At 38.3% G+C, this 14258-nt stretch overlaps 1 protein-coding gene across 5 annotated transcripts in view; it reads left to right on the top strand.

Annotated features, from left to right (window-relative positions):
* Positions 1-14258, top strand: part of RERE (arginine-glutamic acid dipeptide repeats) — a 408927-nt gene that overhangs the window by 43705 nt on the left and 350964 nt on the right. For 2 of the 5 annotated variants that reach the window (XM_025427256.3, XM_025427257.3), the window contains exon 2: positions 9159-9223. The exons of the other annotated variants lie outside the window; for them this stretch is intronic. The gene's annotated coding sequence lies outside the window, so the exon portion shown is untranslated. The remainder of the gene's footprint in view (positions 1-9158; positions 9224-14258) is intronic. 5 annotated transcript variants of the gene reach the window in all.

Here is a 14258-nt window from a genome sequence, read left to right as displayed (position 1 = left end):
GTATCATATATCAGGAATAAAATATATTTTTTTAAAGCTTAATTTTTTGAGAGAGAGAGAGTGAAGGGCAGAAGGAGAGTGAGAGAGAATCTCAAACAGATTCCATGCTGAGCATAGAGCCTGACATGGGGTTCATTTCCACAACCCCGAGATTGTGACCTGAGCTGAAACCAAGAGTTGGATGCTTAACCAACTGAGCCACCCAGGTGTCCCAGGAACAAATTATTTGAAGCAGCAGTAGGTTTCATTCCAATGTAGAAGTAGGTTATATATGAAAAAATTATACCATGTACACAGAGAGACAGGGAGAGAGAGAGGAAGTTAGAGTTGACAACTAAGAATTGTATATATTCAAATGATTGATTTGATATACATGTACATTGTGAAATCATCACCACATTGAAGCTAATTAGCATATCCATCACCTCAAATAGTTACCACTTTTATTGTTGTTGATCTGTGGCAAGAACACTTAGGATCTAACCTTCTTATTAGCAAATTTCAAATAAATAAGAAAGCATTGTTAACTATTGTTACATTGTTGTACATTTCTAGAAGTATTTTTTAATTAAAATATTTGTTACTGAGTGTTTTTATTTTAATATAAAACAGTTGAAGCCTTCACCTTCCTGAAATTTATTTATTTTTATTATTTTTTAAAGATTTTATTTATTTATTCATGAGAGAGACAGAGAGAGAGAGAGAGGGCAGAGACAGGCAGAGGGAGAAGCAGGCTCCATGCAGGGAGCCTGATGTGGGACTTGATCCCAGGACTCCAGGATCATGCCCAGGGCCAAAGGCAGGCACTAAACCGCTAAGCCACCCAGGGATCCCACCTTCCTGAAATTTATAGAGATGACAGCTGTTTGCATTTTGATATCTTTTCTTTCAATCTCTTTTTCTAGTCATAGTATCAGAAAATTGGGATCACATTTTTATACATACAGTTTTGTATCTTTTCCTAAAAACAGCATTTGCAACATAAACAATTTCTCACAATACTCAGGTCTTTGTAAACCTTATTTTAAAAAGCTTCCTACTGTCATCTTTTTTCTTAGAATAAAAATATATATGCTAATTGTAGGGGTGCCTAGGTGGCTTAGTCTGTTAAGTGTCCCCTTCAGTTCAGGTCATGATCCCGGGGTCCTGGGATTGAGCTCTGTGTTGGGCCTGCTTCTCCTCCTGTCTCTGTCTCTCCCTCCACTGGTGCTTGCTCTCCCTCTCTCTCCTTCTCTCTCAAATAAAACCTTTAGAAAAAGTATATGTGCTAATTATATATATAGAAATGTATAATTTAGCAAATAAGTCTCTAATAGTTCTGGCTTCTAAGATGATAGTAGGTTAGTATATCTTTATTTCTAACTTTTTCTATAAAAACATACTATAAACCTTTTGCATCTGTTTAATTTATTTATTTTTTAAAGGTTTTATTTATTTATTCATGAGAAACATCGAGAGAGAGGCAGAAACACAGGCAGAGGGAGAAGCAGGCTCCATGCAGGGAGCCTGACATGGGACTTGATCCCGGGACCCCAGGATCATGCCCTAAGCCGAAGGCAGACACCCAACCACCGAGCCACTCAGGCATCCCAATGTCTGTTTAAATTAATAGAAAGTGTTATGCTCTACATACTGTATTGTAATTTACTTTTTTCACTTAATGACAAATTCTGAACATTTTTCCATATTGGTACACACATAGCCTATCAATTTTTAATAATTATATTGCAGAGTATGGCATGTTAATGTTGTAATTTAGCTAGTTCCCTCTTGGTGGGTATTTAGGGTTTTGTCTGATTTTTCTTATTGTGAACAGTATGTAGTTATCATCCTTGGCAATATGAGTATTTTTATAGGATAAATTCCTAAAAGTGGAATTAGTCAAAAATTAGGTGCATTTTGAATTTTAATAGAAATTGTTAAATTAGCCTCCAAAAAGGTTGTACCAGTTTACATTCCTATGGGCAGTAAGTACATCAGCCACAGCTTTTTAAAACCCAGCATTTAAAAAAAAAAGAAAAAAAAACCCAGCATTTATTGAGTGCTTGCAGTGTGCCATTGTACTGTTACACATCAATGTAATCCTTCTCTCATTCTTAAGGTCCTGTTATTTCTGCAGATGAGAAAACTGAGCACTTGGCTAATAAGTAGTGGGGCTGCAAATCAGCCGAGGCTGTCTGCTTTCCAAGCCTGTGCTCTTAATCTTTAGGTGACATTTCCTCTTAGGTCTACATTTGACCAAAACATTGAATGATACTAGCAGTGGATTTTGAATTTTGTGTTAATGAAAAGTAAAGCCCTAATTATCCATAATCTGTGGGGAAATGGCCCTTCTAGTCAATTGTATTTTTATTATTTATTTACTTATTCTAAAAGATTTTATTGATTTATTTGTTTGACAGAATGAGGGGGGCGGGCAGAGGGAGCGGGAGAGAGAATCCTAAGCAGACTCTATGCTGAGCGTGGAGCCCAACATGGGGCTTAATATTATGGGTCTGATATGACCTGAGCAGAAATCAAGGGTTGGACTCTAAACTGATTGAGTCAATTGTATGTTTGTTTATTTATTTATTTATAAATATTTTTATTTATTCATGAGAGAGACAGAGAGAGAGGCAGAGACACAAGCAGAGGGAGAAGCAGGCTCCATGTGGGGAACCCGATGCGGGACTGGATCCGGGGACAGGATCATGCCCTGGGCCGAAGCCGGTGCTAAACCGCTGAGCCATTGGGGCTGCCCCAATTATAGTTTTAAAAAATCAGCACATAACCCACTATATGTTATATACTGTACCTTGCAACAAAATCTTATTTAATCTTTACAGTAGTCTTCTGAGGTAAGAGTGTTCACTTAGCTTGCTCATAAATGTCTTCATTTTCTTTAAGAGAAAACTCTAGGAACGCCTAGGTGGCTCAGCAGTTAAGCATCTGCCTTCGGCTCAGGACATGATCCTGGGATTCAAGGATGGAGTCCCGTATCGGGCTCCTGATGGGGAGCCTGCTTTTCCCTCTGCCTGTGTCTCTGCCTCTCTGTGTCTCTCATGAGTACATAAATAAAATCTTAAAAAAAAAAAAAGGGAAAGAAAAAGAAAAAAACAACTCTAGTGCATTGTCCTTTATGGTAATCATTAGCCTCATGCAGCTACTTAAATTTTAAGTTAATTAAAATTAAAAATTAAGTTCTTCATTCACATTAACCACATTTAAAATGTTCGGTAGTCACTTGTCCATAGTAGTTGCTGTCCTGGGTGGTGTGGAAACAGGATATTTTAAACATTGCTTAAAGTTCTGTTTGGACAGCACTGGTATAGGATCTTAACTTAGGAGTCAAGGAAAAAAAAGAGGCACAGAAATGATACTAAAGTATAATGAGTAAACGACGTTTTTTATTATTTTCTAGAAGAGATACTGTGTTTTACACTTATTTACTAGAAATAGTTTTTTGCCGTGGTCAGGATTAGAGCACAGAAGTATTCCTCTTAAGTACGTTATGTAAATAGATTTTCCTTTTGGTTATTTCTATCTTTATATTATGGCTGAAAATAATTCTAGAAACATATTCTGTTTATACCTCAGAAAAACCAAGTGCATATAACATTTGGGAGAAAGTCATGCAGACTAAGTGAAGAAAAGGCGTCATTTGACTGATGGGTGCCTCTGTGAGGTTGTGTTCTCCACACTCCAAACAAGCCTGTGATTGTTCCAGCTGGTCCTTCTGTATATCCTGTTTGCTTGTTATTTTGCTATCATTTTTATTTGAACTATTCATTAGGCCTAGTAGGTTCTCGTTCCCCTTTCTTCCGCCACCCATCCTTCCTTTCCATGTCTTACACAGATGACCTCACTTCCTGTTTTATAAAGAAAATAGAAGCCATCAAATTGGAGCTTCTCAGTTTCTAGCCACTAATGCTACATGTCAGTGATATCCAACTACTTACAGTTACTGGTGTTCAGAATTAAGTCAATGTATTAAAGTTAGAAAGTGTAAAATCCAGTTTTTCTTAAGCCCTAAATTAATTTATAAATCTTATTAGTCTGTTTATGTATCCAGTACATTTTTTATAAAAATATAAGATAAATGATTTCTAGGATAGACTTTGATGTATGTTGATTAATGCAAGTTGAGCAGACTTAATTCCCTTTAAATATCCAGTTCCATATATAAATACAACTAACATTAAGTTGCATTAAAAAATTGAATAAGTAAATGCCTGACTGGGAAAGCTAACAAACTCTTGAAATAAAACATTTTCTAAGTACTTAATGTGACTTCTGTAAATACAATTAAACTTAAAAATACAGTGAATTTCCCTTCACCCAAACATGTTTTGTTTTTGTTTTCCTGTTTTCATAAATGCTTCTCAGTTGTCTAAGCCAGCAACTCTGCAGATCGTGGACACCCACACCCCCTTCTATGTCCAAGTACTGTTTCCTTTTCCCCTTTCTCTTCCTGATCTCATTACTCTGGTTCAGGCCACCATCTCTCTCCTGAGTTTCAATTTTGATGCCAGTGCGCCTGTTCAGATTCTGTGCCCTTCCAGTGTGTTCTTCGCTGTAGTCCTTCTGATCTTTTAATTTATAATAGCCTTATAGAGATAGAATTTGTATACTGTACTGTTCATTTGAAAGGTATAATTTAGGGACGCGTGGGTGGCTCCATCCATTAATTGTCCGACTGTTGATTTCAGCTCAGTTCATGATCTCAGGGTTCTGGGATCAAGCCCTGCAGGGGACTCCATGCTGAGCTGGGCTCTGAGCTCGGAGAGTCGACCTGTTCCCCTTCCTCTGCTCCTCCCCCTGCTCGTGCTCTCTTTCTCTCTCTCTCAAATAAATAAAATCTTAAAAACAGTAAAATGTACAATTTAGTTATTTTTAGTATGTTCACAGAGTTGTGCAGCCATCACTGTAATCATTTTTAAGACATTTAATCACCTCCAGAAGAAACGCTCTACTCATTGGCAGTCACTCCCCATTTCGTCCCCACCCATCCCCCAGCTGTGAGCAACTACTCATCTACTTTTGTCTCTCTGGATTTGCCTATTCAGAACATTCTGTAAAAAATGGAATCATGCTCTCTTTTATGAGTGCTTTAACTTAGCATGATGTTTTCTTTTTTTTTTTTTTTAAGATTTTATTTATTTATTCATGATAGTCACACAAAGAGAGAGAGAGAGAGAGAGACTGGCAGAGACACAGGCAGAGGGAGAAGCAGGCTCCACGCAGGGAGCCCGACGTGGGACCCGATCCTGGGTCTCCAGGATCACGCCCTGGGCCAAAGGCAGGCGCCAAACCACTGCGCCACCCAGGGATCCCAGCATGATGTTTTCAAGGCTCATCCTCGTTATATAAACATTAGTACTTTATGCCTTTTTATTGTCAAGTAATTGTCCATTGTATGGATAACAGTACCTTTTATTTATTCATACATTAATTGAGGGACATTTGGATTGGCCCCAGTTTTAGGTTGTTAAAAAGCTGCTGTGAACATTGATGTACAAATTTTTGTGTGGACATGCTTTTTCTTTTCTTAAGATTTTATTTATTCATGAGAGGCACAGAGAGAGAGGCAGAGACATAGGCAGAGGGAGAAGCAGGCTCCCTGCAAGGAGCCCGATGTGGGACTCGATCCTGGATCCCAGGATCACACCCTGAGCTGAAGGCAGACACTCAATTGCTGAGCCCCAGGCGTCCCCTAAAATTGTTTTGGAATTCTAATTGGACCCAAGGCAGTTGCATGATTATTGTGCATGCCTTGCTTTCCGTCATGGTTTTACAGATGACAAGAGAGTAGGATCATAGAAAGAGTGGTGTGTAGCTCTTGCTCTGCTTAGACAGAGGCCAGGCGAAACCTGTGCTCAATCTGCCCTCCAGTGGCTGTTCCCTGTCTGCCCTGGGGTGCTTTTTGACCTGGAAGAGGAAGAGCTAAGATAAGGGGAAGGGAAGCTGGAAACTGGGAAGCACGAGTTGATTAGAAGCCTGGAGCACAGGGTAACAACCTCTGAGGACTGGTGCACTGCAGCAGGTGGCAGAGGTCTGACCTTTAGGTAGCTTTTTGCATGGGAATAAATATATTCGGTCAACTGGTGACCTAGTTCTGCCTTTAGCTCTTGAATTATAGGCCAGATATTCATTTTTCACACTACGTGGAACATCTGGTTATAAGGATAGATTTTTTTTTTCCTTTTAGTTTTCAAGGACTCCTTATTTCTGAACTAAAAAAGTAGATTATACCTTATGCTTTTACAAGGTTGTATAAAACAGTGAAAACAGAATCTGGATTTGTTTCTCTGTGATTTTACGGAGATGACTTTACTCATCATTCTCTGTCAGACTATCTAGAAATAGTCTTCCATTTTCATTTTTTACTCCATAACTACTGTAGTATGCAGACGGGAAATCTCGCAGATTGATGTTTCCTCTTCTCAGCTAGCTCTTTCTTTCTTTCTTTCTTTCTTTCTTTCTTTCTTTCTTTCTTTCTTTCTTTCTTTCTTCATTTATTTTAGAGAGAGAGAGAGCACACGTGCATGAGTGAGGGAAGGAGCAGAGGGTGAGGGAGAGAGACAAGCAGACTCCCTACTGAGCTCAGAGCCCAAAGCAGGACCAGTCCCATGACCCTGATATGACTGGAGCCGAAACTAAGAGTCTGAGGCTTGATGGACTGAGCCACCCAGGCGCCCCTCTTCTCAGCTTTCTAAACCCCAACTTCCTTGGCCTAGATTTTTATTGTTTGTGGGGCCATGATAATGTTTTTTACTCTTTTACTCTATGCCCAAGGGTGTAACTTTACTGTACAGGGCTAGATATTAATTATATGTAAAATCCATGGTCCAGGATATTCAAGCATCTTAAACTCCCTGTCTTCATTTATGTGATTTAGTTTTTCCATAAGCCATAGCACTAGGGCCTTGCCATATAGGGAAACAAAAAAGGAGCAGACCTTAGGGCAGAAACATTGATGTTTGGAAGAGAGGTTTTGGGGAAATGAAAAGGATGTTTTAAATAGTAGTCATCTTGATGTATTTAGTGCACTGTCAGAAGAAAGCTCCCTTGAGGCTTCATCCAGAACTACCAAAGCTGGCGCCCAATGAAGTGACAGTTCCTGGCCTCAGTGAATAGAAGATTAGATATTGCTTGACTTAGTTGACAGACTTTTTTTTTGTCTCCAAATAAAATAAGCACCTTTCCTTGCCTATTCTAGGAACCAGATAAAACTTCTAAAGAGCTGGTTTGATGGAAATCATGATTATGATTCCAGAATTCACAGATATGTTTGTATGTTTCTAAAAAATTAAGTAAATGGATACAAGTCCTGTTGCTAACAAAACTAGTGTTGCATCCAGAAAGTTAATTTAGAAGTAATTGAATACCTACAATGTGCACTGTATTCACACCAGAATCTGTAGGAGACTCTGAGATGAATCAGACCTTGGTCCTGCTGCTGTGGAGCTTGTCCTTCAGTAAGGAGGTGATGCATGTATGTGATGTAATGTAAATACAGGAGGTCAAGGGCTGTCAGGTTTAGAGGGGGGAAAGCAATAACTTCTGTCGAGGGAAAGGGAATTAGACAAGGTGGCATGGAGAAAGAAGTATTTGATCTGGTGGCAACTGAGCTTTTTTGAAGGTTTTTCTAGTACAGGAATGACATGTTTGGAGTTTTGCTTTAGGAAAGCTGTTTCTAAGATGTGATCAAAGACAGAGATTTGGAGACTGGGTGAAAAGCCAGGGAAGCCCAGCTTTCTAAGTGGTGGTGGAAACAGAGGGTGTGATAGGTATGAGACTTGCAGAGGTAGAACCACGTGGATTTGACAGTTGTCAGAGCAAGGCATAATCTTTAAAGAGGGATTTTTAGGCATAGGTAATGAGGAGGATGGAAATACTATTAAAGATTTGGGAACACAAGAAGAGGGACTGATTTGAAAAGAGGATAAGAAATACAACTTTTCATTGAGAAATCTGGGTGATTTTTGTCTTTAGGGTGATGGAAGTACTTAAGTAGACCTGGGAAGAAGTCAGGGTTGAAGGTAGAAATACTGAGAATGAGTATTTGAGTATTTGAAGTATTATAGTTGAAGCCTTGAGATTGAATGAAATTGCCAGAGGATTTAGTATCATGTGTCTTTACCAAGAATGTCACATAGCAAAACCCCCAAATCCCCCAGTTTTAGGATAGGAGTGCTCCAGAAGAGGGTGTTGTTGAAAGAACTCAGGCTGTTCCTTAGAGTTTTTATTTCTTTTTGGGACTCTTTCAGTTAGATTCTCGTTTTGGTTGGATAGTAAAGCATACTGGTGATTTTTTTTTTTTTTTTTTTTTAAGATTTTATGTTATCTATTCATGAGAGACACAGAAAGAGAGAGGCAGAGGGAGAAGCAGGCCCCACACAGGGAGCCCAATGCGGGACTTGATCTAGGCATTCCGGGATCATGCCCTGAGCTGAAGGCAGATGCCCAACTGCTGAGCCACCGAGGCATCCCAGCATACTGGTTTTGAGCATGAGAGCAGGAAAATAGGGTTTGCTTCCTTGGTCTGCCACCTCTTCCACCACATGTCCTTGTTAGAGTCCTACAACCTCTTTGTGCTTCAGTTTCCTCCCCTATAAAATGGGGATGTGATACCTTTTATAGGGTTGTTTATGAATTATTTAATAATTGAGTGTGATGCTTGAAACCTTGTAAGTGCTCTGTAAACAGTGGCTAACGTTAATGCTAGATTCTTGCTGTCTTCACTGCTTCTGATCTTAAAGGGTGCACTACTTCTCTTTTTGTTTTTATCTATTTTTCCTGTTTCTCTTTTTAAATCTGAATTTGTACAAAATACTTTTTTGTTTTTTGTTTTCACTCAGCATAACTGAGACCAGCTGAATTTTTGCAAAGAATTTTAGTCAGTGTTAATAGAGAATAAAAGGGAATAATTGTTGTAGATTCAAAACCAACATAGAAACAGTCACGCTTCTATTGCCAAAGGCCTATACAACTTGTTATTTGTTCCTGGATTTCCTGCCTCTCTCCCTGATGACCCCCAGCACCCCAGCACTCCACATGGTGGTCACTGCTTTCTATATTAGGGAGCCATCTGCCTTTTACCTCTACCGAATACTCTCCAGATTCATGCTAACAAAGCTGTTTTACTGACCCGGGACCTTTTCTTTTCATTCAACTAGGATTTTGTTTGGCATCTTACTCCAAGCCTGACTTTTCTGGACTGTGGTGATTGACATAAATGATTGTAAGTGATATATATATTTGTCCGCTGTAATATAAATAATAGGCCTAAGTCTCCTTATTTGTGGGGAATATATTTGGAATCATTTCTCAGATAAATCTTCCTTTTCCCATATGGAAAATTGGCCTTAATCAAGTAGAGTTGTACAGTGTAACAGTGCATTGATCATCAGTAAATGTATAATATGAATTAAGAATTATCATCCATGTGTTAGCAGAAAGATTGTTTTTCACATTTGAATTTTGTAGTTGTGAGTGTACTGAATTTGGTAATGTTCTCAGTTCCCTATGGCTCTTTTCCAGCGGAGCCTGAAGGATATATAATTATACACAAGCTGCAATCAAATTAGCAGAGTAACTTAGTTATTGGGATAGAATTGGAACCCAAATATCAATTTATTTTTAAAGATTTTATTTATTTATTCATGAGAGAAACAGAGAGAGAGGCAGACACACAGGCAGAGGGAGAAGCAGGCTTCCTGCAGGGAGCCCAGAGTGGGATGGGGTCCCAGGACCCCGGGTCATGACCCAAGCTGAAGGCAGACACTCAACCACTGAACCACCCAGGTGCCCCCAAATCTCAAGTTTGATTAAAAAAAAATACTAAACCACCTTCTCTGAAGGAAAGATAAAGAATTTTGTAGTCTCTATTCTGGTTTTACTTTCCTTACCTCAGGAAGAATCTAATCTGAAGAGTTTTGTTTTTTTTTCAAGACAGATGGTGGGGCAGGGGCCAATGAGGGAGGTGGGGAGAGAGAGAGAATCTTGAGTGGACTCTATGCCCAGCCCAGCTTGGAGCCTGACGTGGGACTTGAGCTCACCACCCTGAGATCATGACTGGAGCTGAAATCAAGAGTTGGACATTTAACTGACTGAGCCATCTAGGCTTTCCGAATTGAAAAGTTTTAACTCCTATAAAATGCAAAAGTCTTTCGCTTTTCCTTTCAGAAACACCACCTATACCCTTAAAATATCAATTCTTAATTTTTCTGAAGATTATTTCAGTGATTTCATGCTTCTATTTGTTTTTTTTTTTGACAATCTATATTAAATATCTTCTTAGGTAGTACTTTGATGTGTGAGAGAATAATCCCATTTTGTGTCTTTATATGAGTATTAAATATTTACCATCTTTATGATGGGGGGAGGAGTGTCTTTGGTAAATAGAGAATGGTTGGCATTTTGGTTAGACTCCTTTAGAATGAAAGCAAAAGCTGAAGTCCAGCTATTTAGTGTCAGTATCAGCACTTTCTGTCAGTTCTCTCAATCCAATTCCAGAGTTTGATCACCTCCAGGGAGAGTTGAGAATGGGAAAATAGAGACCAGCTTATCCTGTTCCTCATCTTCCCATTGTCTTATATTTGTTCCTCTGTTGTTTACGGAGAATTCTTTTTTTTTTTTTTAAGATTTAGTTATTCATTCAGAGAGCGAGAGAGAGGCAGAGGGAGAAGCAGGCCCATGCAGGAAGCCCAATGCGGGACTCCATCCCGGGTCCCCAGGATCACACCCCAGGCCGCAGGCGGCACTAAACCGCTGTGCCACCAGGGCTGCCGTTTACGGGGAATTCTATAAACTCCTGGTCCCTTTTGGTGGAGCATCATATTTAATATTAGGTTAGTAATACAGAAAAGTTAAATTTGATAGTCCACGTAGTTCATTCACTTAGTGATAGGTAGAGGGTGAGGATTTACAGTGGAATTTCTTCAGTGTTAATTTTAGAAGAAATTGATTATTTAGTGTGAAGAAGTACTGGAGCAGTAACTTGCTAACCTAGGGAAAAATTATACAGGACAGTGGTTATTAGAAATACACTTTGTGGGGTACCTGGATGGCTTAGTCAGTTGAGCGTTTGCCTTTGGCTCGGGTCATGATCTTGGAGTCTTGGATTCGAGCCCCACATTAGGCTCCCTTAGGAGCTGGGAGCCTGCTGCTCCCTCTCTCTGCTGCTCCTCCTGCTCATGCTCTCTCTCTCTCAAAAAAATAAATAAAGTCTTAAAATAAAATACATTTTGTTTAACAGGAATAGGAAAATGTTTACATTTGACATTTGCCAGTTGTCAACACTGTGTGTGTGTGTGTGTGTGTGTGTGTGTGTGTGTATGTGTGTGTTTTATGTAGAATGAAAAGTATCTTCATTATCTTTCACCATTGCAAGAGTGAAGAAAACTAAGTGGCTTCTAATAAGGGAATTATTTTTAAATATTCAAGCCCACTGAAATTTAAGAGATTATTTTCAGTGTACATTTTTCTCTTAATGTTAAACTGGTTCTGATCTTCAGAGAGAACTTTGAAAAAGATACACTAGTACAGCATAGCAGACTAATATTTTAGAAAGAATATTACCAGTAATAAAAAGGACAGAATTATGATACTTTGATGCATTAATTTTAATAACTTTTTTTTCACAGCTCTTGAGTCAAGATGAGAAAAGTTAAACAGAAATATGGTTCTCATTTTGATTGTACTGAATTTATTATATGAAGTGTTATCCTTTCTTCAGATGTAGAATCTGGGTTTATGTCCTTTTTGTTTGAAAGAGTGGGTGAGGCTAATTTTTCTGTAGCAGTGGAATTAAATCTTTTTTCACCGATACCATTTAAAGCAATGCCATAGAAAATGCAGGAATTTGATTATAGCAGTCTGGGCGGTAGTTATTCCAGTTCCAAGTGGTCCTCTGCGTTTTTAAAGAACAAATTGTTAGAGATTATCTAATGCTGCTATGAAATACTCACAAAAGTTATATTTTTTCCTTGTCCTATAGTTGCTATAAAATTGATGATTTGGTTCTTTCATTAATATTCTCCTTTACAGTAATACTTTGTTCCAGTTGTCTGGCACAGATTTGGGGTCTTGCATTTTATGAACACATGTCATAAATCCAGCCTAAGATAGATGAACTTATTTTTGCTGATGTGCCTTCCCAGAAAATCTTTTTTGCTCCTCTGCAGGTTGTCAGTTAAGCTGCTTGCTTTTTATGTTTATTTTTTATTTTTTTTTATTTTTTTATTCTTCATACCAATTCCATGTGCCACTTGGGCTACCATTTAGTCTTTATGCTGCTTTAAGTGCTCCCCAGAGACAGATTGTCCATGGGGCTAATGAAGCTTAAACTAAAGGGACCCTCACTTGCATGAGCCCTTTGGGATTTTATATATATAATTTTGTAGTCTTATAGAATTTCCTAAAATTGTGTAAACATTAAACCCCACAAAACCTATCTTTTCTAAAATAGAAGACTGTTAGAGGAGATGAAAAAGTAAATGCAGATTTTAGCTTTGTGTTCTAGGTGAAAAGGATATAAATAGAATATTTGGGTTTGTGTGTGATGTCAGATTTAATTTATCATGATAACCATCAGTAGTGCACCAGATGTTTTGACTGTATTTAGCTTCATATTAAATTAAGCATAGCCAGTGGTCTCTGAAGTCCATCTGTACTGCTGCCAAAGGTAGTAGCATAGAAGACAGTGCCTTTCCTGTTATCACTGCTAGCTGCTTTCTTTCTTGCCATGATATTTAGGCTTTTGGATTACTCAGAGAAAAGGTGAGCCTTCATATTTGAACTTTGTATTCTCCAAATTACTGTGCTGGGTGTAGAGGCTTGCATGTTTCTTTTTATCACAAAAGGTGGTCATTTTTAACTTTTTGCTTGTCTACAGACCAGTGGGAACAAATTAAATAAGATTAGTTAGGAGTTTATTGAGGCCTGAAGTGTAGTGAGAGGGAAACCATTACACACAATTGCCAGCTAAACATAGGTACACCTGAGAAGATTTTTCTACATCTGCTGCTACTAGTCATGGAAAAAACAGTTAACTTACTGGCTTTGTCATATAAATGCACGTGAAGATCTGAAGATCCTTGGTTTTCTTTATACTCAGAAAGACAAGTATTGAAATCACTGAAAAAAACCTTTATATTAATTTAAATGAATACGCTTTGATTTTTACCTGATTCCTATTTCATCAGTGTAGTCAGAGAATGCATGGATCCCCCCCCCCATAAGTGAGGGTAAAACATACATCTGCAGTGTTCTTACATGAGGATCATTAAGATGGCAGACCTTGCAGATCAAACAATTTCCTCCCATACTTGCTCTCATTTTCCCTAGAAAAGCATTTAGACATCTCTGAAATTAGACCTATAAAGTGTGTGGTGACGCTAGAATAAAATATCTTAGAAATTTTATCATAATGTTTTTTTTAAAGTCCTAAATGTCCTCTATTTAACATGGAATTCTTTTGTATTAACCTCCTTTCATATGCTAGCTTTCACCAGACTGCAGAATTGCCTGATCTGACTTTCTAATGTAACTGTAATGAATCTTCTGGGAAGCCAAACGATTGAACACACATACTCTGCAACTCTATTGTAAAATATTCAGTCAGTCCTGTTGATGTTGCTGATTAAAAAAGAAAGAAAAAAAAGAATTGAGGGGGTGGGAGAGAAAAATGAAAAACTCCCTAACATATATTAAGGCTTAAAAGCAAATACATTCTCCTAGGGATTTCAGCCTTTACTAGACCTCATGATGTGCAATAATGCCTCGCTTACGTATATTCAGGAACACCTTAATAAAAACATCACATAAATGGAGGCAGAATCAGCTTTGTAAAGCCAGAATTAGAGCATACGATTAAATTCAGTTTTCGACATATTTCTCTGAAAAAGCATATGGAAAAAAACCGGCCCATTTGCACAAGCAGACAAATTGCTCAGGGCATTATGCTTGAGTACCCAGCAGTTAAGTATTTGCTGGGCAATAAATGCAGCACCTATATGCACCAGAGCCCAAATGTCTTTCAAATGTGTGTCCCTTATAAGATACTTGGGGTCTTATTTAACAGCCAGAGAAGTGAGGGGAAGGCTTTTCCATGATATGTTGTTGTAATTGATTTATCCCAGGTATTTCTAATTGTAGCAATATGTGTTTAGCTTATCCATGTGAAAGGAATTGAACCAGAGTTTAATAATTAAGGATTTATTAGTTAAAACTGAATGTTATAATGAGCCAGATGCTACTGCATTGAAACAGCCATT

Source organism: Canis lupus, chromosome 5 (assembly GCF_003254725.2).
Source record: "Canis lupus dingo isolate Sandy chromosome 5, ASM325472v2, whole genome shotgun sequence".
In the NCBI taxonomy this organism is placed as follows: domain Eukaryota; kingdom Metazoa; phylum Chordata; class Mammalia; order Carnivora; family Canidae; genus Canis; species Canis lupus.
This window is presented reverse-complemented; position numbering and strand designations above follow the sequence as displayed.